This window comes from Quercus suber, unplaced genomic scaffold, assembly GCF_002906115.3.
Source record: "Quercus suber isolate HL8 unplaced genomic scaffold, Cork oak 2.0 scaffold_1059, whole genome shotgun sequence".
NCBI classification, from domain to species: domain Eukaryota; kingdom Viridiplantae; phylum Streptophyta; class Magnoliopsida; order Fagales; family Fagaceae; genus Quercus; species Quercus suber.
This window is the reverse complement of record NW_027070467.1, coordinates 62,134-88,578: the sequence shown is the minus strand read 5'-3', so window position 1 is coordinate 88,578 and position 26,445 is coordinate 62,134.

Here is a 26,445-nt window from a genome sequence, read left to right as displayed (position 1 = left end):
AACATGAGAGCATACTTTAGGCCTACAGTGTTGCCACAGATCTACACTGAGTGGCTGCAAGGTAGCATCCCCTGGGGTGTGGCACCTACTAACGTTCATCTTCGGCGGTTCTTCATGTGTTTTCTTGGTAGTTGCTTCTTTGACAAAACCTTTAAAACAGACTCTAGACTTAAACGTGAGTTTGAGAACAATGGCAAGACTCACTCACACCTAATCTAGAAGCTGTGAAGCACTTGCACGTATATACTTGTAACCTGAAACACTTGCACACAAACAAAACTTTCATTAAGCTCATGACAAGTTGAATACATGGTGTGTACATGAGCAAGTAAAGTGTGATCAAGTTTGTAAACACTATAAAACATGTAAGCATATCTTGATCAAATAGGAATAGTCATTAAAGAATGACTACAATGAACATTTAGCTAGTAAATGCTCACCCGGACACGCAATGCAATAAGAACAATCACAAGGATCAATTGCATGTCCAACACTTAATCAATGCAAAATACGCGAAGTATTTGCATCTAGGATACAAAATCCCACTAAGGGTACAAGAGTGAGGTACTCAAGATATATAGTCAACATCTAAAAGTACTAACAAAATGCTACAAAAGCATTGAGATAAACATAAATACTGAATATAAACTGAAATTAAACATAGAGTATTAAAGCTTTAAAAGAAAGTAATAAAGACAACTATCCAAGAGTTATAAACACCAAAACAATTTAAACCAAACATAAATAGTTCTAAACAGCTTGAATGAACCAATTTATCTAAGTCTAAACTCTGTCTATGCTCTGCTCCCCCTCAAACGTGCAAGCTCCCCCTTAAAAATTTCTCTTTATTTTTAACCGAAATGGCCAAAGAGGCTAGAACTGATCGGATTTTGAATCTGATCCCTGTTGCATAGACAAATCATCGATCTGTGAGGATAAGGCAATGATTTGGCCCTAAATATAGGCAAACTGGTCCATGATGTGCTGCATATGTGAGTTAAGCATGGTAAACATCTGGTCCATTTTAGCTTGGAGACAATCAAGTCTATTTGATCCTCGTGCTAGTGCTGAAGATGATGGCTGAGCTGAAGTCTCTTGAGTAGCGGTGAATCTGTTAATCTCCTCCTCTATATGGCCACCTTCTTCCTCAGTACGATCCTGTGGTATCTATGCACACCTGTTTTGGAGCCTTTGATGTGAGCTGTGCTCCTAGTCACTGTGTGTGCACCTATAGGATAGTCTCTTTGTACCACAATGAGACCGCTCAGAAGTTTGAGCTTTGCCTTTGTTATGAGGCCCATTATGAGTGATGGGAATAGCATGACTGTTCTGGAGTTTTGCTTCTCAATACTCTTCTTCAACAGATGGAAGATGTGTCCACATATATTGAACTCCTTGTGAGTAAAGAGATCATACAAGAAGATTGTCCTTGGAATGGACAATGCCGTGAGGTTGATGACCGGTACAAATTATGGATCATCACCTAAGCTAAGGTCCTCATCTCTGGACTAAACGGAATTGTGTTCATCGAGATCTTCTTAAGTGTACCACCAAGTGTCAACACCATCTCTTCTATTATGTCCAAGCGATCCTCATATTGGATTTTAATTGGCTATGAAGGAGGAGGAACTTCTAAGAATGCCTGAATGCTCTCCTTAATAATGACAAACTCTTTGTGTCTCACCCAATAGTCTATATGATCCCCTTCCACCCTAGCATTTGAGAAAAATTCCTTTATGGTCTCCGAGTAGACAACTCCAACCGGATTCAAAAGCTTTGTCCACATCCTTTCCTTGAACACTTCAGGTACAAAGGTGTCCTCAAGGGTATCCAACTTGACCACCTATTCCATGATAATTGTGGCTCTTTTATAGCAGTCATTGTACTTTAGATCTGCCTTCATAGACTTGAAGTTGTTAGAATCTGTGCAAGCACGTTTCGATGACTTCTTGGTCGCAGAATGTTTGGTAGGAGACATTTACACATTTACACAAACAACCAAGAAAAGGAACATGTGCAAAAACACAAACAGAACACAAAACTTGACTAGATTCAAGTTAGTCCAAATCATAAGTAAAACAACTTAAAACAGAGCATAATCAACTCAAAACAGAGCAAAAAAACTTAAAACAACATGCTATAATTGTTAAAAACATGTAAACAAAAGCATAATGCATGAGTTAAGTGACTGTGCATGTGTGTGCATGAGCTGATGCATGTGAGTGCAGCATGAGGTGCATGGTGTGTGCCTAGAGGATGCCTAATGTGTGCCTAGTGATGCATGGCATGGCAATGTGAGGCGCAAAATGGGCACAGTGTGTAAAACACACACCCATTGACCAAAACATGTTAAACATCTTCAATCAAGAGTAACCCAAGCAATGGAACTCATTTGAGTCCACTACATCACAAAAGTGTCACATAGACGTTTTGTCAAACACCTAACATGCAACAGTGAGCAACACCTATGAAAAATGCATGAACAAGATGAAATTTGCCTCAATACATGCTAAGAATGCCACATGCAGCCAACATAGATACACACACTGCAAATGGGACTCAGCCCAATCAAAATTTTGAAAAAATTTCCACAAAAATAAGAAGCCCAACCCCTTTTTCGAAAATTCCCATATTTTCAAAACCCTAAGCTAAAATCTGCATAATCTAAGTAGAAAAGATGAAAAGAGTGTTAAGAACACATACCTTGATGTTGATTTTGTAGAAAATACACTTGAAAATAATGGGTTTAAGTGAAAATAAGATTTGGGTTGAAGGGGGTTCGAGAGAGGTAATGCGACAGAAGTGAAATGATTTTGAAAAAATGTCACATCTACTACATAAAAAAGGAAAACACGCATTTTTTACTGTTTAGACAGTCGTGAGATTAGTTGCGAGACACACTGAAGCTTTCGTGAGAAGTCTTTAGTCGCAAAACAGTCGCGATAACCTCTATATGAAATTAAAAATTTCCAGTTTTTACCTAAAAACATTTCGTGAGAAGAGTTTAGTCGCGAAATACTCATAAGGTAGTAGTGAGACTCTCTGTATGAAAAATGTGACTTTTTAAATTCCATTAAGCACATTTCGCGGGAAGCTCTAAGTCGCGAGCTTCTCGCGGAACAGCCTCTAAACCAATTTTTGAAGAAAAATACAAAAATGCATTTTGAACAAAAACTAAAAACACGAAAGTATAAAATCACTTTAAAAAACATATAAAACACTCAAAAATATTTTTGGCTTTGATCAATAAGTACTTAAGCATACACATCACATTTGAACATGTACAATCACACAAATGAGAAAACATTATTTGAACAAAGTCTTGTGTGTTGTGGGTGAGTATCAAATGTGGAATAGTCCTCAGACTAGAGTGAAGTTTCAATGATCAATTCAATCAAGTCATACATAACTAGTACTTAGTCCAGTGGACTATCTCAATTATAGAAATAAGCATATATTACCTCCCACAAGAGAATGATTACTAAACAAAGAAGTTTTTCATTTGGCTTCTGCATAGATCATAACATTTGATCATTTTTGGATAATACATCTCTTTTTGAGATCAATACCTGACATTTTTGATATTTCAACATTAAGAGTTAACCTTTGGCTTTTTGAGCATCATACATTTCAATACAAATGTCGCTTTCCCTTTTTCCTAGTCAAATACTAGTATGTTTGACAGGCTTTTGCAGCTCATTATCTCTTTTCATTTGGAGATTTACATTTTGTGAGCTCTATTGCAAAAATATAAAAGTAAAGGTGGGAAGATATATAGGCATAAGTCTATGCAAGTATCAAGACCATCAAGACTATTGACTAATCATTCATAACAAGCTTGCAGATTTATTTATAACAATCACACACAGTTTTCAAGATTTCTCCCACACAGATATATGTGCATACAAAACAAGCTAAGCTCGTAAATGCACTACGCCATTAGTACGAAGGTACTAAGCCAAACTCATATGTGATATACACAACACAAGTGATCAAACTTTTTAAAGATTTTTTAATTTTTATGGGTTTTTGAATTTTTGAACACACTAAAAAACAGAACAAGTAAAGTAAGATCAACAAAAACAAGTACAAACCAAAACTAGTAAAAGAAACATGCTATAAACCAAAAGCAATTGACACAAATTGAATTATGCATGACATGATGCATGAACATATGCCCCTAAACATTGGAAGTATTAATACATGGACATAGGAGATGATCATGCATGAGTACCCTTTTTCAACCACACGTCACGTGTGTTTGGGGTGATATCCTTATAGGATTAGGTAAGAGTGTTGTGGCCTTCAAACCTTTTGGAGAAGCTTGCCAAATAGGTGATGAATGCATCAATCATCCTCATCATATCCCTCACTTCAGGATCACCTTCTTGAACTTTTGATTGCTCAACAGCCCAATTCCTTTTGTCATTTCTTGGTCCTCTTGACCTTTGAGCACTTGCATTCTTCAATGCTCTAAGTTTATGACAGTTAGGTCTGGTGTGTCCTTGAATTCCATAATGATGACAGAAATGTTGAGTTCTCAAACCTCTTTATGACTTTAGGAGTGATTTCCCTTTGGCTTCAGATTTCCCTTTGGTCAGCCACATTTCTATTCTTCTCCAGCTTCACTTTCTCAGCCTTTGTGGTAGCTACCATCAGTTTTTTGGCTTTTACAAACTTCACTTCCTTGGAGATATTGACAACCGAACTATTCTCTCCAGTATATCCCACTCCGCTTTTGTTGGAGAAAGGTTTTTTATGAGCAAGGACTTCATCAAGCTTCTTGGAGGAGACTCGCTCTACTTTAGCATTAGCTTGAACCACCACAAGCTTAAGGAATTTTATCTTTGAGTAGGCTTCAGTCAGCTTTCCATTCAGCATTTGTATTTCACATTTGGCCTCCTTATATCACACGAGAAGACTTCTATAATCTTCCTCTGCCCTCTTCATCTTTTTAATGGCTGCGTTAGCCACTTTTACATATTCACTAGGCTTCTCAATGAGGGAATTGTATATCTTTTGCAGTCCCACTATTCCTTCATCTTTCTCATCATCAGACTCCTCAACTATCCCAATTGACTTTAATTTAGTGTGCTCACAAGCTCTTCCACTAGTGCACTTAAATCATTTGAAGATTCCATATGAGCAATGGTCATGAATGCAGAGAAGTTTCCCTCTCCATCACAACTTTTATCTGAATCTGAATTAAAGGAATCGGTATCACTGAAAGTAGTGGCATACACCTTGTCCTTCCCTCTTAGATAGTTAGGACACTCCTTTTTGAGATGTCCATGGCCATTGCATTCATAACACACAATGCCTTGAGGAGATTGAGAATCCTTCCCATCTTTCTTCTTAAACTCCTTCCTATCACCTTTGGAGGATGAAAACTTCTCTTTGCTGAATGGTTTCCCACTGTTCTTCATCTTTAGAAATTTTCGGAAGTTCTTTGCCAGGAATGCTACCTCCTTCTACACATCATCTTCTCTGGAGGAATCATCCATTCTCTTGATGATGGTTTTAAGAGCAAGAGATTTGCTCGACTTATGAGAAGGCAATCCCGCTCATATGTTTGGAGAGATCCAATAAGCTCTTGGATTTTGATCTCATCCAAATCTTTACTTTCTTCTATAGCTGTGACTTTTGCACAGAAGCTCTTCGGCAATGATCAAAGGATTTTAGTCACTATCTTTGAGTCCTCTGTCTTCTCACCCAAGTTGAACTTGCTAATAACCACCTCGTTCAACTTGCTATAGACTGAGTTGAATGACTCGTCTTCACTCATTTTCAGCTCTTCAAATCGAGTGGTTAGCATTTGCAACTTAGTATCCTTCACCTTCTTCGTGCCTTCATAGGTGGTCTCTAATATCTCCCACGCTTCCTTGGAAACTGTTATGTAAGAAATCCTGTGAAACTCATTTGGAGAAACACCACAAAAAATTGCATTCAAAACTTTACTGTTAGCGTTAGTTGCCACAAGTGCTGCCTTATCCCAAGTGGATTTAATGGCCTTTGGCCTAGTCCATCCTACTTCTACCGCATCACAAACAATATCATCAATTGAACACAAGAATGTCCTCATCCGAACTTTCCACAAGGCATAGTTGCTACCATCAAAATATGGTGGAATATTTCAAGATTAAGACCGATCCATCTTAAACGGGGTCAAGGATCACACTAAGGTAATTAAATCACAGTTAGTGCACCCGCTCTGATACCAATTGAATGCTCGAAAATGTGTTGAAAACACAAGAGCTGTTTAGATCCCCAAATTAAAGTTATGGCTCGATTAATTTTACACTAACTTGATATTAAGTGCAGAATAGTGTAAATGCTATAATCTATAATCACAACAATACAGCAGTAAAATGGAATGTAAAAGAGTAGGGAAGAGAGATGCAAACACAAGATAACACGCCGATGTGTTATCGAAAGGCCGAAGAACTCGGCGAAAAACCTCTCCACCGCCCTCCAAGTGGTAATCGATCTACTAGAAAATCAGTTAGGATACATATGTTAGCAAGAGACCCTCCAAGCCTAATCTACCCAATGCACCTAAGTCTTTCAAGCTCCTACTCCAACAAGGCTTCTCGGAACCGTGTCTTGTCTAGCTCTCCAGTTTCCACAATAAGCTTTATGTTGCATTTGCCATCCTTAACTTCTTCCAATGCTTTCTAGCAACACCAAAACCTCACTTGACACTTTGAAAGGGTGTGGTACATATTTGGGCTATCAGCCTCTCAATGGTATGGAAATGGAGTGGTAGGAGTCGAGGAAAATCCACAAGCAATTGTGTAGAGAAATATGGGTATAATAATCTCTAATTCTCAAGGTTTGTAGCTAGGATTTTCTCTCAGAAGCACTCCTCAACATTTATGGGTAATGTGGGTATAAATAGTGTAGGCATAGAAAGTGTGTATAAAAAATGATAGTCTAGCAAAATAGAATGTTTCACGAGTGTGTTGTGGGAAGGCCTTACCCGCAAGCTACTCACGAAACACAGTTGTCTCCATCCTATCCTGACTCTTCGCATTCCAACATGTGCAAGTCACATGGATCACTTCGGGGGATGCTAAGTCGCAAGCTACCCGCAAAAAACTCTTCATTCTTCAATTGTTGAGTCTTCACACTCTCTCTCTCTATCACACAACCCTTACAATTAAATCCCACAATAAATACAAGGTACGAAAGATTGAATAAAATTACAATCAAATTTGGCACGGAATAAAAGCGAACGAAAACACATAATTGTAAATCACAACTTTACAAAAGCCTCCTTTTCGAAAAAAGGAGTTTTTGGAAAAATAATTTTTTTGCTCTTTTGAAAATAGTCTACTAGGAAAGCCCCGAAGGCCAATGCCAATTTTTGTGTTTTTGAAAGCCAATGTCCAAAGATTATGGTTTTATCAAAAGCTCTAAAGGCTAAACTCTTATCGATCCCCAGTGGAGTCGCTAATCTGTTGACGCCCAGCCTCAATCAGAACAAAAAACCATCGTCGTGGGCCTTCGTTTGACCACACGCAGTGGCGACATTCCCATGCACACGAGGCCCATTGGAAGCCCATCTCAATTGACTAGTGCGTGATTCATGCAGAGCTTCAGGTGCTCTCTCTCTCTCAGTGGAGGAATGTAGGTCTGTCTACCTTTGGAGGTGTGGCAGGAATCTTGGCCAAATTTTAAAGGAATTACCAAAGGTAAGTGGAGTTGCCACCAATCATTAGGTTTTTTTAAGGTGTAATTGGTCACCTATTTCTAGTTGATTTTATTACCGATCCTAGGCTAAGAAAAATGGCATTTTTCCTAATCTAATGTGGATGGAAAAAAAATATTGATTCTTGAGTCCTGAAGTTTGGTTACGTGTGGGGAAGGTGTTACACTCTCCACAACGTCTGTCCAAGGACAGTCCTTTGTTTTGATAAAACCTAAATTTTCGGAGCAGTAAAAACATGATTTTGGCATTGGCTTTCGAGACTTTGCATTCATGGGGTTTTGAGGTTTGGCTTTTGAACGAGTGTGGTCCCAATCTATTCTTTCCTAAGGCATTCGGGCAAAGTTCTAGATTTTCACGGTGAAAATCTGGCGACATGTCACCTTACTTGATAGGCCAAGAATGTATTGACCACTTGTGATGAATTAACCAATTAATTAGCCAAGTGAATTAATTAGATTCAATTAGCATGCAATAAGCGTGGTAACATAAACAAATCACTAACTAAGTTAATATGCAATGGCAAATAAAGATGACACAGTAATTTGTTTACGAATGGGGAAAACCTCCAAGGCAAAAACCCCACCAGGTGATTTTAAGGTCACCACTGCCAAGAATCCACTATTATCACAACAAGCGGTTACAAGTAAAAGAATCCCAGTACCTTATACCAACCTACAGTTGAACCCTTACCCCAATACATAATTGGACTTGTTCTGTAGTAACAATCTCTCATTTTCAATGCACGTCTCCCAGCACGTGACTAACTAATCGATGCACGGATCCAAGTACGTGACTAACGACCAACTTGAGAAGGATGTTGGCTACAAAGTTCTTCAGTTTATCAACACAATGTAGATCACAAAGCTCCTTGGTTACAAAACCTTACGACATACAAATGCAATAGCTTCTTCAAGAGAAAGATGAATTAGGGCATATATCTCCAATCACAATATGCTTGTGAAAAACTTTTGCATTAAGTTGCATTAGCTGTGAAGACCCATAAAATAATCCTTATATATGTTCAGGGTTGTGAGAAAAGAAAGCCTAAACAAGTATACACGAATCTGTGTGAAATCAGATCTGAAAAATTGATTTTCATAAATCTCGATAGATAGGTTATCTATCGAGCAGCTGTCGAGCATTAGGCTGAAGATCCCTTTTTGAACCTCGATAGATGCTATCCATGGAGCTAGTTGTCAAGCTTTAAAATACAACACTTCTTCACTTGATTCTTGGACATATTTGCATTGGTTTAACACTTGGACTTGAACTTTTGTTCCTTGAAATATTAAACACATCCTAGATCTACTTAACTACAAGTAAAGTGCGTTTTGTCAAAGAATTAAACAATTCTAAATTGACATATGTTTCTAACATGATTCACATATGTCTTAACATTACTTTCGCGGTGAAAATTAGGCATCACTTTGCCTGGGCTACAATAACACATGGCATGACAAACAAGGTTTAGGCCTAAGCATACAAACATGGTGTGAAGCACGCAAGCACATATACGATGGCATAAAGCATGTAGAGAACATCGATCTAAGCATGTAAACACACCAATCTACACATATAAGCATAGAAATATGCATGTAGGCATGTAGATGTACATCTAAGCATTTGGATGCAGGCATAAAAGTATGGAGGAACACAAATCCAAGCATACAAGCATGTGAACACATAGATCTAGACATATAGGCATAGAAACATGCATGTAAACATGTAGATCTAAGCAAGGCATAGTCAAAAATATGATATCAAGCATGTGGGCATGTAGACCCAAACATCAACATAGAACAAAAAGAGGAACAAAGCATAGGAAAACATGGCATAAAGCATAAAGCATGTAGGGTAGACAAATAGACATGTAAACAAGCATAGAAACATGTGGATCTAGCCAAGCAACACATGGGAAAGATAGATCTAGGCTCAAACACATGGTATGAGACATGGAAGCATGTGGATCTAAACATCAAAAACATAGGAAAGAGAAGATCTAAGCATGGAAAGCGTGGCATAAAGCATAAAGCATGTAGATCAAGAAAAATAACAAATAAACAAGCATGGAAGACATGGATCTAAACCAAGAACATGCTAGGAGCAAGATAAAGTGAAAAACATGCTAGATAAAGCAATAAATCATGTTATTATGGCAAAAAGAGCAAGATAAATGCTAGAAAAAGATTTAGAAGGTTAGGGGTGGGGATAGTAGCTAAAAAGCTACATCCACACCTCTAAACCTCAAATCCAAGGTGTAGAACTAAGGAAAAGAAGATTGGGTATAAGAATAATACCTTATATTTTTGGTGAAGAAGGAAGAATCAAGAGGCTTTGATATGTTTTTTGTGTTCGGAGGAGAGGAGTAAAGCTTAAAATTCATCCAGGCAGAGCACAGGACCTAGGAAGTCGTTTTTTTTTTTTTTTTAGTCTGGAGGGTGCCTGAGGCCTTTTATAGCCCCAACACTCTTTACGAGGCGGCGGCCCTTGTTAGGCCGCCACCTTCAAATGGCCACAGATCGGATTCATCTTGACACCCTTGAAAGATCTTGACTTCTTGTTTCTGAAAAGGTATGAAACTTGAAAATCCAATGGTCGGATCAAAAGTTATGGCTCTCGGAAGTTAAAGGTGCATCGATCGGTGTGTTATCCCAATTTTCGTGATATCTCAGTCGTTCTAACTCCGAATTCGATGCATGAATAGTTGTTGAATTAAGAATTTGATAATCTTTGTGATGACATTAGTTTCAACTTGTTCTAACGGCCGGATCAAAATTAGAGTTTTTGGGGCCCGCTGGGAGTCAACTCCGGGTCAACTAGGTCAAACTTGGTCAAAGTTGCCAAAAATCTCCGAAAAGCTCGATTTTAGTATAAAACTATGAAAAGTGTTGTTTTGTGAGGATTTTGACATTGTTTGGTCAACACTAGGTTGACTAGGGGTATTTTGGTCATTTTAGCTGAAAAATGCACTTTAGGTGCTCTGGTATTCGAACGGGTTGCGCCACGTCATTCTGGATGTTCTCGTGGTCCCATGGAGGGAAAATAATGTTTTTGAATTTTTCGGGGTCCGGCATGCAAATCGAGGGTGGACAAAATATGGTATCAACACACTTGACCAAGAATTTAAATCTCACCTGCCAAACAAATGGTGCACCTTCTAAGCTTGAAAGACTACGTTGAGAAAGCTAAGATATAATGTGGCATGAGCCATGATGCCCCAATCGTAATTTTTGATCCAATTGATGTCCCTCAAACTCCCCAAGTAACATAAACTCATTGTGCTCCCCAAGTCAGGACACAAGAAAGTTCCAATGAAAAGGAGCATAAACACCCGAGTGCCAGTTGCCACAGTCTCACACTTGTCGATATTAGAATATAACCACATCAAGGACACATTTTTACCACTAACTCGTGGAGGGATCACACCCAATAAACTCCTAATCTCTGCTGGTGAAATGGAATCATTGACCTCAATTCTTTCACCGCCCAATTTTAAGCCAGTAATGGTTAAGAAGTCATACGGTGTCAACATTACCTCGCCAATGCCCGAAAAATGAAAGGTATAAGTGGTATCCCAGAATCGCTTAGACAATGAGACAAGCAGTTGAAGATCCTTGTACTTAGTGGTGTCGTAATCCAAAAGAGCTTGGAAAAAGGTTTCGAAGCTAGCTTCATTGATGACATTTCTAATGTCTAGGGATAATGTCGCCCACCTATGTTTCAGCAACTGTAGACTACCCCGGCTCTTGAGATTCTACAATTAACAAGAATACCCCATAAAAAAATAAAATAAAATAACAACAACAACAACAAAAAAGAGCTTAGCCAACATCATGACATCCACAAAAATACCTTATTCCAAAAGTACTCAAAATCCCAACAAACAGATAAAGACACCCTTCACAAAATTATCCATGCCCAAATGCCATTTCACAAATTTAATTTCTACGACATCCTAACAATACCCCAATCAACCAAAAAAAAAAAATCCTTCATCTCCATAAAATCATTCAACAATGACCCAAACATTTACACCCAAAAAAAAAAAAATTCCATACCCATGCAAAATAATGCCCAAACACCTACACCAAAAATTTCATACCCATAAAAAATGTGCTTACCCAATTTTGTCTACACATCAATTTCCCGTAATCAATCAAAAATTTTCCAACAATGTCCAAAATCATATCCAACACAAAACTCAACCAATGACCAATATTGTCCAAACTAGACAATACCAAACAACTCAACAATTCAAAAATACCCCAAAAAAATCAACATGTCCACACAATAATTTCCATCCAAATCATATAACATCCAAAATCTCCCACAAGAGCAAATGACAACAAATAAGGGCAATTCTCATAATAAATTTTCCAAAAATACAAGAATCAACAAATTTACCAACAAAAACAAAAAATGAGCTCACCTTGAAATCTTTGTTGGATGGGTTTGGAGCATGAGTGCTTGGGTCTTGAAGAAGTCCCTCTTCATCATCCCATTCTATTGATGGGTGATACTTCTTCCCATTAAATGTAAGAAAGTAAGGTGGTCCAAGAGAAAATGTCATGGAAGTGGGGGGAAGAAAAATGGATATGGGTTTCAAAAATGGGTTTTTCAAAGAGGCTCAAAAACTCAAAGATCTAAAGAAATATTCAAGGGAATGGTAGAAATCAAGTTTAGAAGCTTGAAGAAGTGATTTTCTAAATAAGAAATAGTGTGGGAAAAGAGAAAATGCAAGAAGAATGGAGTTTGGATAGTAATAATGGAGGAAGAGGAGGAAAGAAGAAGAAGAAAGAAAGAAAAAAAAAAGATGATGAAGCAAAAAAAAAAAAAAATAGAAGGGGGCCAAAATTTCAGCCCCCCTTGTCCCTTTTTACTTGAGTTGCTAAGTCAACTCTGGTTTGATCGAGTTGACTTGGTCAAACTTGAGTTAACTTATCAAAAAAAAATTAAAAAACAAATTAAAAAAATGAATGAAATGAAAAAAAAAAATTTATTGAAAAAGAAAAAAGTTAATGAAATGAAAAAATTGAAAAAGAAAATTTTGAAAAAAAATGAAGAAAAAATGGTCCTTAAAATTTTTCAAAAATGTTTTCAAAATCTGTGGCATTAATTCTGTTGAAAAAAAAAATTCCACAAGGGTAAAATTGATTATCTTCAATGAAACAAAAAGGAATGGAAAATTCCCTAAATTGAGAAGATAAAGTCTCAATCATTAAAATTCTAATTTGATTTTTTTTTCCACATTTTCAAGTTGAGCGGAAAAAGGTCTTAGTCTTATTTCAGATTGGGCGAATAAAGTTCTTAGTCTACTTCCAAATCGGGCAAATACAGTTCCTGGTCACCTCATTCCAAGTTAGATTGGGCGAATAGAGTTCTTAGTCTACTTTTAGATCGGACGAATACAGTTCTTGGTCACCTTACTCCAGATTGAGCGAATAAAGTTCTCAGTCGGCTTCCAGATTGGGCGAATACTGTTCTCGGTTACCTCATTTTAGATTGGGTAAATACAATTCTTGGTCACCTCATTCCAAGTTAGATTGGGCAAATAAATTTCTCAGTCTACTTCCAGATCGGGCAAATACAATTCTTGGTCACCTAGTTCTAGATCGGGCGAATACAATTCCTAGTCATGTCATTCCAAGTTAGATTGCGCAAATAAAGTTCACAGTCTACTTCCAGATCGGGCGAATAGAGTTCTTAACCATTCCAAGTTAGATTGGACAAATAGAGTTCTCAGTTTACTTCCAGATTAGGCAAATACAGTTCTTGGTTACCTTACTTCAGATTGGGCGAATAGAGTTCTCAGTCTACTTCCAGATCAGGTGAATACAATTCCTAGTCACCTGGTTCCAGATCGGGCGAATACAATTCCTAGTCACCCCATTCCAAGTTAGATTAGGCGGATAGAGTTCTCAATCTACTTCCAGATTAGGCGAATACAATTCCTGATCACCTTACTCCAAATTGGGTGAATAGAGTTCTTAACCATTCCAAGGTAGATTAGGCAAATAGAGTTCTCAGTCAACTTCCAAATCGGGCGAATACAGTTCTTGGTTACCTTACTTCAAATTGGGCTAATAAAGTTCTCATTCGGCTTCCAAATCAGGCGAATACAGTTCTCGATTAACTCATTTCAAATCGGGTGAATACAGTTCTCAATTACCTCATCAGCATTCAAGATTTTATCCAGGTTTACCAATTATCAAGTAGATTAGATGTCCACAGTTCTCATTTTTTGTAAAACAATAAAACACTAGTTCTAAAATCAATGTCTTTGTTTTACATTAATATTTGCTTTTCAAGCTCTATCAATGTGGGGCATTTTGTAGACACTTAATTTTGTGCCTAAAATTAATTTTGGAAGATGACTAAAATAACCTTTTCAAATACCCAAAAATCATAGTTGCATCTCATGCATTAAATCATTCATTGCATATCATAAAAAAGATCTTGAGATTCTAACGGTTGCAATGGTATGCCTGATTCCCAAATTGGACCGTCGAATTGGAAGATATCACAAGATCAAGTTTTCACAATCTGCATGCATTGTAAAAGGGTGAGCTGATCACGTGTGATTAATTGAAATTAATTATGATTGGTCAAACAATTAAAATTAATTAAATAATTTGTGTGATTGGTTGTTGGTTTTTATTAGAAATAAGCTTGATTGCATAGGAATAAAATGGATAATCAGATAACAAGGGAATTGTTGATAATTAAGTCTTTTTAGAATATTTATCTATCAGAAAATTATTGTTTTAAGGACCTGATTATCAAAATAAAAGGGATTTATCTTGGAACACGAGTTGAAAATACGTCTAGGTACAATTCCCAACTCAGAAAACCCCTAAAAAAGAGTCTAGATCGAATCAAAGTTGAGAAATGGACTCAGTACTTAAGAGTGCCAATCGGCACATGGCAAGTGCCAATCAGCACTTCCCTAGTGTCGATTGGCACAGCTTCAAGGCCCAACCCAGAAATCGTTAGATCAAGCTAGAACACATCCATTTCGATTTTTTAGGGATAAGAATTTGGCCTAATTCGTATCTAATCCAACCTAGCTTATTTTCTAAGCACCAAACCTCTATAAATAGGGAATTAAAATAAGAAATCAGGACCCCCTTTTCTGACCTCTTTCTCTCCTCTTACGTTAAAGAAATTCTGGAAGTTTTGCTTTAGGAATTTCTTTTCTGCTAAATGGCTCTTACCTAGATCTTTAAAAATTCATACTCCTTGGTCTCTAGGATAATTCTCTGCTTGCAGAATACATTCATGTAGGTAAGTTTTCATCTTTCTATCTCCATGAAATTCAAATCTCCATGTTGTTTATAACATATTCTTTCTTTTATTTATGTTGAGATGATGAACGCTTGTTTTTGCATATATTTTTTGTTCATATAATTATGTAATGCATATGATTGAATCCTAGATTTGTTGCTTTATGTAACTTTATAAAAAATCAGATCTAAAGTATTTTCTCAAATCCACATTGTTTTCTAAAACCAAAAATCAGACCTGAAATATTTTTTCAAAACCTCATGGTTTTCTTAACCTAAAAATCATACCTGAATTTTATTCCAAAAAAATCATTCTTTTTTACTTTGAAAAATTAGATCTGAATTTTATTTTAAAAAATTCATTCTTTTACTTTGAAAAATCAAATCTGTAATTTCTTTTCAAAACCATTCTGTTTTCTTTTGGAGATTCATTCTGTTATTTAATTAAGAAATTAGATTTGACAACCCTCTTTTTTAAAAATCTATTCCTTGCTATTACGAAAAAAAAAAACCATATCTGAATTTTTTTATCAAAAAATTCATTTGGCTTAATTTGAACTTTCCTTAAAAAAATTTTCTTACAAATAAAATTCAGATGTGATTTCTTCTTGCATAAATGCAACAGATCTAGAATTTTGCACATTAACCAACTTTAGATCTAGGAATATTGACACAAAAATTTGCCTGTCATCTTTTTAATGGGTATTTAAAAGGTCATTTAAAGTCTAGAAGACTAGACTCTATCTGGGCAGAGTGGGTGCCTAACACCTTCCCATCTTGTAACCTAGCCCCTGAACCTTAGAATCTTAGGTTGGTAGCTTTAGTGTCTTATTTTATTTTGGGTAGATTGTAACTAGGAAACATGGCCTTGTATTTCTTTACTAGATTTTAACTAGGAAACAAAGCCATGTAAAATTCTTCTTATCAAGATGTAATTGTTTCCAATTAATGAGAATGTGTATTATTCAAGATATGTTGTAATTTGTATAGTTTTCTTATTTTACTTATAAAATAAGTAGCAACTCCGTACGATCCTGAAAAGGGAAGGTGCCGATGCCTACACCCTTTTCTGAGAGTAACCAAAAATTTCTCAGTCTCTCACAAAACCCATACAATCCCATTTCATTATTTGAATTGTATGTGTGTGTGTGTGTTTTTTTTAATCATTTTTGTAGATTTATTAGATTGTTGGGTATACAATTAATTCTTGTGAGGTGGCAATGAATAGGATTGGATTATGGGTTATGGATTTTTATAGTAGTAATCAATTACGGAGCCAAGATTTTAGCTCAGGAGGGGCAATATTGAAAGTAAAAAATAATTGGGACAAAATGTGCCACGTAGGACAATTATGGCAAAATGTGCAATTTGTGTGTGGTACTAGTATTATTGTTGTTCTCTACTACTCACAATAGTTCACTTCAAAAACAATAAATCTAAAATAACAATTTTTCTTTACAAAATTTATCGCAATCACTAAATGAGAAATACTATGTCTATAACATTTTCACAACAAATTATACGTGACAAGTTGTTATTAATTGGAAAAAAAAAAAGGCGAAAATACACTTTTGGTCCCTTCATTTTGGGCCTATTCTCAATTTGGGCCCTAAATTGATTTTACTCCTAGGTCAGTCCTCATTTTAGAAAATTGATTCTATTTTGGTCCCTGCCGTCAACCTAGTAATAGAAAAATCAAACGTGGCAGACGGAGTGCATTGTTGGCATATTGATGCTGACGTGGCTAATTATGGAGCTGACATGGTCATTAAGAAAATATTTTAAAATACCACGTCAACATATAAATTAATTAAAAATAAAAGAAAAAAAATTAATTTCTTAATTTTAATTTTAATCGTAAAAAATAAAATACAATCTAATTAAAAATAGTAATTAAATTTTTTTTTTCTTTTCATTATTTTCGGAAGAACAAAGTAACATGTTCTTCGCATTCTTCGAGAAAAAACATGAAGAACATGTATGGTTGCCCAGAAAATTAAAATAATCAATATTTTCTTTTCTTTTATTGCATTTTCTTAGCAAATAAACATGCAAAAATTCATTCAAAATCCCTATATCCACCCAAACCTCCAACAAATCAAACCCATAAACCCAAAAAAATCATCAAATCCACATTAAAAAAACAAACCGGGAAATTTAAAATTAACATAGCAACAACAACTCGAAACCCAACCCCAACCCCAACCCACATCGTTGTACTCTGCATTTTCGGTTAATTGCCTCCTTGAATCCAACGACTCTGAGCAACCAAAAAATTGAAACCCAGAAAATATCTTGCAATCCGAAGCCCAAACCAACAACAAACCCAACCAATAATCACCGATCAGACCAACCAACAAACCAATCTTGCAATTCGAAACCCATGTGAACAAATCAGACCACCAATCACCACCACTACCACCAATCATTCCATCAAGCCACCACAACCCACGCCAACAACAAACCCATCCAACGATCCACCCTCACCCACCACCGGACCAACCAGCACTTCACAACCATTGATCAAAGAGAGAGCTTTATAGATTTTCCAAGATCTACGATCTGAGAGAGAGACTTTAGAGCTTTAGAGATTTAAAAAGATGAAAGAGAGAGAGAGAGATTCTGATCTGAGAGAGAGAGAGCTTTAGAGATTTTCGTTTGGGTAAGCAAAACACCAGCTCTCATACTTGAACCATTATGATTTAGGACTTATTTTTGTTGTTGCTATGCTTGTTATGAAGGCCACATAGACTGAGTAAACCCAACCTCCAACCCAATTGGCTCCCTCCAACATAGACTGAGGTCCAATTCGTCGACTACAACTCCGTCCACCTTTACTCCTTCATCTCCTTAACGTGGGATGACTCCACCACCACCACTTATAAGAGAGGAAAAGAGAGAGGGTGAATTAGAGAGAGAGATCTGAACTTGCTTTGAGAGAGAGAGCTTGAGAGAGTTATGAATCATTTGTGAGTTTGGATTTTGTTTTGGGTTTGTGGGGGGTTTTCAAATTTTTTTTTTTAATTTTAATTTTGTGTCTAAAAATTGATATAATTAAATTTTATGATGTGTTTATTTGGCAAGAAAGTTCAAGAATATTTGAGAAAGTTGCTATAAATTTTTTTCTTAATCTTTAAAATTGAAAAATAATTTTTTATTTTAGTTTTTTGAATTAAATTAAAATTGAAAATTGAAAATTGAAAATTATTTTTATTTTTTTAATTAAGAAAATACTGACATGGCTTTTTTAATTCAGAAAATGTTGATGTGGCATTTAAAAAATGTAAAATAAAATATTTTATTATTATTTTATTAGCCATGTCAGCATCTAACATGCTAACAATGCGCTTCGTTTACCACGTCTGATTTTTCTGTTACTGGGTTGACGGCAGGGACTAAAATAGAATCAATTTTTTGAAATCAATGACTGACCTAGGTGCAAAATTAATTTAGGGACCAAATCAAGAATCGGCCCAAAATGTAGGGACCAAAAGTTTACTTTCGCCAAAAAAGTAATGTCCATGATTAAATTAGAATCAATAACAACTTACTATTTATAATTTATTGCATAAATATTATGAAAATGTAATAGATGTAGCACTTCTCATCACTAAATTGACAAGTTATAAATGATAAACAATAAAGTAAGTGGAAGGCCAAAAAACTTAAAAAATAAAATGTTTTTTGATGGGATAAAATATTGTATATATAACATTTTTTTTTCTAACAATTATGAAATTTATGGTAAAAAAAATGTTGTGTAGGAACTAGGTAGCATTATTTATTGTTGAATTGCAGCAAGAAATGTCAAAATATTAAAAAGGCAAGAAAGAGAAAACTTTGAGTCTTAAGTGGGATCCATTGAACTCTCTTTTAGGGTATGTTTGGTTGGAGGTAAAATAGGGAGGAAGGAAGAAAAGGGAGAGAAAAGTGGAGAAATGATGTTTTTGTGGGTGTTTTGGTTGGAAGTGAGGGAGGAAAATAAATTGGTAGGGCTCGGATGTTTTTCCCCTGGGCCCACCAAAATGTTTTCTCCCCAAGTTGGGGAGAAAACAAGAGAAACAATGTTTGGACAAAAAACACCCTTGTGCTATGCTAACGTGCTGGGTAACTTGGGTTTCTACTGTTCACAATTTTTGCAATTTTTTTTTCTTTCTTGCAATATCTGCAATTTTTTTGATACATGTTTTGTCATTTTCTGTACTATGTCAAATGTTTCTTTTCTTTTCTTTTTTTTCTTTTATAAATTTCCTTTTTTAGTTTTTTATCCTTTTCCTTTTTCTTTTTTTTTTAATTCTCCTTTAGTTTTTTGTCATTTTTTTTTTCTTTAGCTTTTTTGTCCTCTTCTATACTATTCATTTTGTTTTGTTTTGTTTTTTTGTTTTTTGAGAATGAAGACATGAACTTTATTAATTGAATGAAGCCAAATCAGCTTGTACAAAGTTCTGAATGTGTGATGGAATATCCTTCATCCATACTAAAAAATCTGGTATGCTAATAGCATGTCTAGCCAAATTATGTGCTACGAAATTGCCTTCTCTTTTTGTATGAGAGTAAAGCATTGTGTCAAATCTTTGTGAGAACATTCTTATGTCTTCCAGCAAAAGGCTTAGTGGAGATAAAGGGTATTCAAACTCTTTCAAAGCTTTGATGATAGCCAAAGAGTCCCCCTCAAGGATGGCATGTCTTACGCCCAACTCGCTTGCGAAAACTAATGTTGTAGCCGCTGCCATTGCTTCGGTCTCCATTGCACTGTAAGCTTGGGACAAACGCTTGGTATAGGAGTCTAAAACCAACCCCTTTTCATCTTTGACCACCACACCAATCCCTGAGATATTTTCCTTTGAGAACACCACGCCGTCGAAATTTATCTTAACCAAGTTCCCTGGAGGAGGCATCCATCTTGTTTTGTGCACGATTGTTGCATGGCTCAACTTGTAACTCAGTATTCACTAATTTGGAATGGTATTCAGTCAAGGATGATCGTGATACTATTAGAAAACAGAGAAAAGAAATAAGAACTGATGAATTTCTGTATATCTTTCATTAATCCAAATAATAGTTACAGTGCTCTATATATACACGGGTAAAAGAAAATGGGAACTAAGAGAGCTAACTAACTAATAACCCTTTAAAACTAACTAACAGAATTACTAACTAACAGAACTAACAGGACGTGCTGGTTACATGCCAAGTGTTAAAATTATATACACTAATACAAAGCTACATGTCGTATAGAACAAAAACATATCCACAAATTCTGCTCACTGTCGTTTATCTTTTCTATTCTTCTTTGTAGCATCTTTACATTCTGCAACTGATCTTGATTTACTTTCTTTACACTTCCCCTCAAGAGGAAGTGGGGAATGCACATTCAACACATTCATCTTGGATAACAGATTGTGAAACTGATGTGCACTAAGTGCCTTTGTCAGCATATCAGCAAGCTGTGAATGAGTCCTAATGTGCAGCAACCTTATTACACCTTGAACCATTTTGTCTCTCACAACATGGCAGTCAATCTCTATGTGTTTTATGCGCTCGTGGAACACTGGATTGGCTGCAATGTGGAGAGCAGATTGACTATCACTGAATAGTAAAGCAGCCTTAGAATGATCAACTTGTATATCTCTTAGTAAACTAAGAATCCACACAATCTCACACACTGCTACTGCCATAGAACGATACTCAGCCTCTGCAGATGACCTACTTACTGTGTTCTGCTTCTTAGACTTCCAAGAAACTAATGAATCTCCCAAGAACGTGCAGTAACCAGTCATTGACCTCCTCGTATCAGGGTAAGCAGCCCAATCTAAATCAGCAAAGCCTTTAAGATGTAATTCAGATGCACTCGAGAATAATAATCCTTGTCCTGGACTACCTTTGAGGTACTGCAACACCCTATTTGCTACAGCCTGATGTGGTTTCCGAGGCTTTGACATAAATTGACTCAATTTATGAACAGCAAAAGTTATATCAGGTCTTGTGATTGTAAGATACAAGAGCCTACCCACCAATCTTATATAAGAGCTTGGATTTGTCAACAATTCACCTTGGTGCTTACTTAACTTCAAATTGTGTTCCATGGGGGTTTTGGCTGGTTTACAACCCAGCAAACCTGCATCATCTATCAATTCCAATATATATTTTCTTTAACACAAATGGATACCTTTCTGTGATCTAGCTATCTCAAGCCCAAGGAAAAACTTCAAATCTCCAAGGTCTTTTAGTTTAAACTGCTGATCTAGAAGAATCTTCAGTTCTGCCACAGATTTAGGATTATCACTTGCAATCAAAATGTCATCTACATACACTAATAAAGCAATGAAAGACCTTGGTGTTTTCTTGGTGAACAAAGAATAATCTGCCTTAGATTGTTTGAATCCCAACCTTAATAAAGCAGCAGAAAACTTTGCAAACCATTGTCGTGAGGCTTGCTTAAGGCCATAGAGAGACTTTTGTAATTTGCAAACTACTTCCCCCTTGCTGTGGAAGCCAGGTGGTAAAGTCATCAACACTTCCTCATGCAAGTCACCATGCAAGAAAGCATTATTGACATCAAGTTGGGAAAGAGACCACCCTTTCACAGCAGCAACAGCCAAAAGACATTTCACAGAAACAAGCTTTGCAACAGGAGAAAAGGTTTCTATATAATCAAGACCCTCCTTTTGATTATAACCTTTGGCAACCAACCTAGCCTTGAACCTCTCCATAGTACCATTAGCTTTATACTTCACCTTATACACTCATTTACAGCCTATGGCCCTTTTTCCAAGAGGTAAAGACTGAAGGGACCAAGTATGGTTAGCCTCTAGGGCCTTAATCTCACTAGCCATAGCCTCCCTCCAATGAGGATCAAGAACAGCCTGATCATAATGTTTTGGTTCAACTATAGAGGAAATGGCATTGCAAAAATGTCTATGGTTGGAAGAAAGGTTAGCATAGGACAAATAGGAAGAAAGAGGATAAGGGGTACCTGAGGAAGAAGATGAAGCGGGTGGAGCTATAGTAGATACCTGATTGCAGTGATAAACCTGTAAATAAGTTGGTTTAGAAGAAGTCCTAGTGGATTTTCTAATAGGAATTGACTCAACAACTGGCCGAGCATTAGACACAGCAGTAGGCACAATTGCAGGCTCAGCAAGAGGCTCAGAAATTGACTCAATAGGAGATACAATAGCTGGCTCAACATGTATTGAAGGATCATCAGAAGCTGAGACTGAAGCAGGCAGAACAGGGTGACCAGAACCAAGAAATGAACAAGGCTCAAAAAGAGAAGGGTTAGTGGTAGGATGAAGCTGAAATGAAACAGAAGGAGAAGAAGATTTAGAAAGGAAAGGAAAAGTAGACTCATGAAAAATGACATCTCTAGAGATGAAAATACATCTAGACCTTAAGTCTAGAAGTTTATACCCTTTGATGTTATAAGGGTAACCAAGGAAAACACATTCTCTAGCTCGAGGATCAAATTTGTGTCTATGAGCAGCAATGGTTGAAGCAAAACACAGACATCCAAAAGTCCTAAGAAAAGAGTAAGATGGAGGTTTGTGATAGAGAAGTTCAAAAGGAGTTTTATTATGTAAAACAGAAGAGGGAAGTCTATTGATTAAGAAAACCGCAGTTAAAATGCATTCACCCCAATATGATATAGGTAAATTAGACTGAATCTTTAAAGCTCTAGCAATTGAAAGTATATGTTGATGCTTTCTTTCCACAACAGAATTTTGTTGTGGAGAATAAGCACAACTCTTTTGATGCAAAATGCCATGAGCAGAAAAGAAATCAGGCATATTAAATTCAGGGGCATTGTCTGATCTAAGGATCTTAATACAAGCATTAAACTGAGTCTTAACCATTGTATGAAAAGAGAAAAGGATTGATCTGACATCAGATTTAGATTTCAAAAGAAAAACCCAAGTAGAACGAGTGGCATCATTAACAATGGTTAAAAAATATCTATAACCATCATGAGTAGCAACAGAATAGGGACCCCATACATCAATATGAATAAGATCAAAAGGAAACTTGGAAATTTCATTATGAGTAGGAAATGGTAATCGTTTTTGTTTAGCCAAAGGGCAAACAGTACAAATATCATCACAAGATTGTGAAAAAGAAGGTAAAGCATCTTTAATAGCTGACATTTTATTAAAAGAGGGATGGCCTAGCCTAGAATGCCATAGCTTTGACATATCCACAATAGAATTGGCAATAGGAATAGATTTGATGTGAGACAAACACTGAGACAATGAAGGGTGCTTGGATGAAGAAGAACTCATCTTTCTCTGCAACAAGTATAGACCATGATGCATCTCACCCACTCCAATCATCCTCCAGCAAGTAAGGTCCTGAATGAAACAGAATTGAGATAGAAAAACCAGACAAAAGGGAAGTTCTTTTGTGAGTTGGCTGACTGACAAAAGATTAAACATAAAACTAGGAACACAAAGAACATTGTGAAGAGTAAATTGGGTAGAAAGTTGTACTGTACCAACATGTGTGACAGTAGCAGACTCATTATTTGGCAATTTAACAACACAGTGAGAGATAGAAGTAAAAGTGGTCAACATGGAAATTGAACAAACTATATGATCAGAGGCCCCCGTGTCAATGACCCAAACATGATTCTCAAAAGCTGTCCTATTTATGACTTTTGCAGAAAAAATTGAATGTCTGGAATCAAATACATCATGAGGCAAAATGTCAATACCTGACAGAGGTGTGGTGGCATGAGAAGCAAAGGAAACACTATTAGCCATAGCAACAGAATTCTGAGAATCTTGAGATGAAGCTCCAATCATAGCAAGAATTTTCTGATATTGATCTGAAGTGAAGGGAAATTGAGTCTGTGGTTGTGCATGAAGAAATGAATCTTGAGAATCAAGATGAGCAGACACTTGATTAACCAAGGAAGTGTTGCCTTTGGCTTTGTAACCAGGAGGATATCCGTGGAGTTTGTAACATTTCTCCACAGTATGACCTTGCAAACCACAGTGACTACATGTAGGCCTTTCTTTGCCTTTACCCTTGTTGTGCTTGGGACCAAAATTAGTACCCTTAGCTGCAAGAGCAGTAGACTCCACAAAAGGACCACCATTGTTGCCCTGCCCAACTGATCTTTGCTTCTCATCTTGAATCAATAAAGAGAACACTTTCTCAACAGATGGAATAGGGTCCATCAACAAAATTTGCCCTCAGACGTGAGAGAAAGAATCATTGAGACCCATCAAAAATTGCATAACAGCTTCTCTGTGATGAATCTTAGAAATATTCTCATTCACATTACACACACACTTCTCACAAGAACAGGTAGGAATTGGTTCATAATTCTGTAATTCATCCCACAGAATTGAAAGATTGGTGAAATACTCAGTCACAGAGAGCTCACCTTGAGAAAAGCTTGCTAAATCCTTCTGCAATTGATAGACCCTAGGTCCATTACCCTGGGAAAACATGTTCTGAAGCTTATTCCAAACTTCCTTAGCAGTTTTACGATACACCATGCTTGTGGCAATCCTGGGAGAGCACAGTTGATGATCCAAGAAACCACAATATCATTGCATCGTGCCCAGCTTTGAACCAAGATAGGGACTTTCTCCATAGCTGAAGTCAGAGAAACTGATCCATCAATCAGCCAGAATTTGCTCTTGATCCTGAGAGCTCTCTCCATAGATCGTGCCCATGTAGGATAGTTTTCACCCCCAGTCAATGGTTGTGAAACCAATATCACACCAGGATTTTCAGCATGATGGAGAAAGAAAGGATGTGATTCGTCAATGGTGATGCTTGTAGAACCAGAGGAATCCATTGATAAAGCTTCAAGACTCTGATGAAGAAACCCTAACTTTGATGCAAAAGAAATTGAGACGAAGAAATTAGGCGGAAGCAAGAGAGGATTACTCAGAATCGAAGAAAACACGAAAACGTCTCAAAATCAAAACAATCTCTCAAGAAAATTTCTCAAAATCGAAGAGAAAAGGGGAAAATTTTCTTAAGAAAATTTTATGATTTTGAGAGAAAGAAAAGAAAAGAAAAGAGGAAGCTAGGAAATCAATAAAACTGTGCTAGCTGCTCTGATACCATATTAGAAAACAGAGAAAAGAAATAAGAACTGATGAATTTCTGTATCTGTTTCATTTACCCAAAAATAGTTACAGCGCTCTATATATATACACGGGTAAAAGAAAATGAGAACTAAGAGAGCTAACTAACTAATAACCCTTCAAAACTAACTAACAGAATTACTAACTAACAGAACTAACAGGACGTGCTGGTTATATACACTAATACAAAGCTACATGTCGTATAGAACAAAAACATATCCACAAATTCTGCTCACTGTCGTTTATCTTTTCTATTCTTCTTTGTAGCATCTTTACATTCTGCAACTGATCTTGATTTACCTTCTTTACAAAAACTAAATAGATACTGGTTTTATTTTTCACTCGTTAATTTAGTTTCTAATCTTAGTTTATTTTTTTTTCTTAAATTCCAAGAAAATTTTAATTCATGATCTGGCCCTCCAAAGTTGAATTCTAGTTCTGTCTCTATGTAGTGGGTCCATCTGTAATAATTAAGATGATTGAGTTTTTGTGATTGATTATTCTGTCTACATTTCTGTCCACATATTTGCTAATTGCCAGCATAATTTTCTATTCTCTGATACTATTAAAATGATTGACACCCTTTGATAATCTGATTATCAATAAAACTACAAAGAGTGTCAATCAGATTATCAGGAATGATTGACACCCTTTGTAGTTTTCTGTAAAACATGTAACCCCTAAATTTGAGCATAAAACTTACTCCTTTATGGTATTTTTTTAACGTGTAAACTATTAAATATCCATAAAAACAAACAATAAGTTACTCATGTGTTATATTATTTCCATATCAAATAATGCAACATGGAATTTTGTGTTGCATTCAAAAATCACGAGAGGTTAAGTAACATACACAAAACCTTCCGAAAGTGAGATTAAGTGTTACACAATTAATGATTTACACATAAAATAATAATATAAAAAAGGTTAAATGTTATACTCAAAAGTTTAGGAGAGTACCGTGTTTTAAGGGAAAACCAATCGAAAGGGGTTCTGTGAACACTAAATGGATGCTAGTTATATTTTTCAGTTGTTGATTAAGTTTCTAATTTTAGCTTATTTTTTATTCTTGAATTCCTTTTTTTAATCCATGATTTAGCCCGGAACCAAAGTTGAAATTCAATTCTAGTTTTCTCCCTATGTAGGTGGGTCCATATGTAATAAGATTAATTGAATTTTTGTGAACATTTGGTGGTACATATTTTTACATCATAATATAAAAGGAAAACAAAAAAAAAAAAAAAAATACAAAAAAGAACCCTTATGGTTTTTCTGAAAAATATGGAATTCCTTGAAGTTTTGAGTTATACGACCTAACCCAACCCTTTTGTTGTGTTGTTTTTTGTGT